The following is a 2500-nucleotide window of genomic DNA, read 5'->3' on the forward strand; positions in this document are numbered from 1 at the left end:
CTGTGTGGTGTGCAGGTCGGTGGTATTCGTAGGCTGGGGACGCATTTTGCGTTTCGGCATGCGGGTGTTGCTGTCAGGTACGCGTGTCGCGTGTGTGGGAAGGTCGGTGATAACAGCCACTCGATTCGGTGTCACGCTGCCAAGTGTGGTGGGGTGCGCCGGTCGGAGGGCGTCCCGGGGTTCGATTGCGAGCTCTGTGGATGTTGTTTTAGGACAACTGTTGGAGTGTCTCAGCACATGCGACATGTTCATGCAGATGAGTGGTTTGGGACGATAAGAGGTCGGAGCCAGGACAAGGTGGTCAAGGCGAAGAGAACGCTGTGGGACGTGGATGAGATCGCCCGCTTGAAGCTTTTGATGGAGGAACATGCGAATGATCCTCGACGATTTGTGGTGGTTGCCCGGCTGTTGGGGTCGGGTAAGACCAATGAACAAGTGAGGTGGAAGTGGAGAACCCTGTGCGGCGGTGCGGCAGGCAGTGTTTCTGAGGCGAGACGACGCAGGCTGGTGGTCAGGGCGTCGCCCCAGAAATGGTCCTTGCCCCCGGAGCTCCCCGACATGGTGGAGGAGAAGGTGATGGGGATTCTGCTGTCGGGGGATGAGGAGCTTAGGAACACTGCTGCCCTAGTTGAGAGAGCAGGCCGGGAGCCTGACCTGGTCGAATCTTCTGCTCTGGAAGTCATGGAGGCGTTGGGGGGTATGATAAGATGGCCTAAAACGTCGGTGAGGCGTACACTGAGAAGCAGAGAGTTGGCAGGGTGGAGGGGGCGGCTCCTCCACCGGAGACGGTCCTTCTATCACCAGCAAAGGGGGTATAGTATGGCGCCGAAGGGGTTGGCACGGCGCGTCTTGGACGGGCTGACGCCTCTGAGGTGTGACTTGCCACCGGAGTTGGTGTTTGAGGGGTTCCGTGAGAGATGGGGAACGGAGAGGGCGTTCCTTGGTCTTGGGGGCTTTGAGGTGGGGCTTACCGCTGACAATGAACCATTTTATCACCCGGTCTCGGCTGCTGAAGTGAAGTCTAACTTGGCTAGGATGAAGTCTAGCTCGGCGCCGGGCCCAGATGGGATTCGAAGACAGGCCATGTTGAACTGGGACCCGGACGGGAAGCAACTGGCGAGGCTGTTTACGACATGGTTGGTACGTGGAGTCGTTCCCCGGGTTTTCAAGGAGTGCAGGACGCAGTTGTTACCCAAATCGGCTGATCCAGGAGAGTTGGAAACGTTGGCGGGGTGGAGGCCCGTTACGATTGGGTCAGTCGTGCTGAGGCTGTTTGGGCGGATACTGGTGATGAGGCTGGCGCGGGCCTGTCCTATTAGCCCCAGGCAGCGTGGGTTCGTCGCTGGCGCGAGTGGTTGTGCGGAGAACCTCATGATTCTTGACCGGATCATGGGACACTCGAGGTCAAATGGCGTGCCGCTGGCAATTGTGTTCGTTGACTTTGCGAAGGCTTTCGACTCGGTTGCTCATGGACATTTCCTGTGTGTCCTGGGTCAGCTTGGCGTGGACAAACGTGTAATAGAGTTGATTCGTCACTCTTATGTGGACTGCTCGACCAGAGTGGGTTGCGGTGGCGCCTTCACCGAGCCCATAATGATGAAGGTTGGGGTGAAGCAAGGAGACCCAATGTCCCCTCTGCTCTTCAATCTTGCTATGGACCCTCTCATCCATAGACTCGAACGCGATGGAAGCCACTTCGATTGGGGCGACCGCCGAATCGCCTCACTGGCCTTTGCTGATGATCTTGTCTTGCTGAGCTGCTCGGAGGAGGGAATGAGGACCAACCTGGGGATCCTGGAGGACTTTTGCCGGCTTACGGGGCTGGCTGTCCAGCCGCGTAAGTGCCATGGTATCTGGATGGGCTCCGTGGGTGGTGGTGGTGAAGCCTGGTCGCTGTGTGGTCAGCAGATGCACATGGTTGGCCCGGGTGAATCTGTGCGCTATCTTGGGGCTGATATAGTGCCGTGGCGGGGAATTGTTGCTCCGGATCTTCTGGGTCAGGTTAAGGACGGGGTGAGTAAGATCTCGGGGGCTTCGCTGAAGCCCTCGCAGAAGGTGAGGGTCTGTGTCTCTTTCTTACTCCCGAGAGTGGCTTTTCGGGCGGATGTGGGCAAGGTGTCGGTGACCAATTTGAAGTTGGTGGACGGGTTGGTGCGGATGGCTGTGAAGAGGTGGTTGCGCCTGGATCCGTCCACGGCTGGGGGGATCATCTACTCACAAGCGCGCGATGGCGGGCTGGGCGTTCCGAAGTTGTCCGTTACTGTACCCAAAGTCCAGGTTAGGCGCACCTGGCGACTCTGTTGGTCCTCTGATGTTTGGTTGAGGTCTCTGGCTATGGAGGTAGTGCAAAAACCTGCCTGGATGAGATTGTGGGTCGCCGCGGGCGGAGATCGGGATGGTGTGCCCAAGCTGGGCACGGGGAGTACCGTTCCGACTGCTGTTGTGAGCATGCCAGTCTTCCCGGACTGGCGGCAGGTTGAGAATCTGGCCTGGGCGGCGC

The 2500-nt window shown here is 58.6% G+C and overlaps 1 pseudogene; it reads left to right on the top strand.

The window, feature by feature from the left end:
* The window catches only part of LOC147037667 (28S ribosomal RNA), a 9679-nt pseudogene that overhangs the window by 4801 nt on the left and 2378 nt on the right, over window positions 1–2500 (top strand).

This window comes from Syngnathus leptorhynchus, unplaced genomic scaffold, assembly GCF_054491065.1.
Source record: "Syngnathus leptorhynchus isolate UIUO unplaced genomic scaffold, UIUO_Slep HiC_scaffold_148, whole genome shotgun sequence".
NCBI lineage: Eukaryota > Metazoa > Chordata > Actinopteri > Syngnathiformes > Syngnathidae > Syngnathus > Syngnathus leptorhynchus.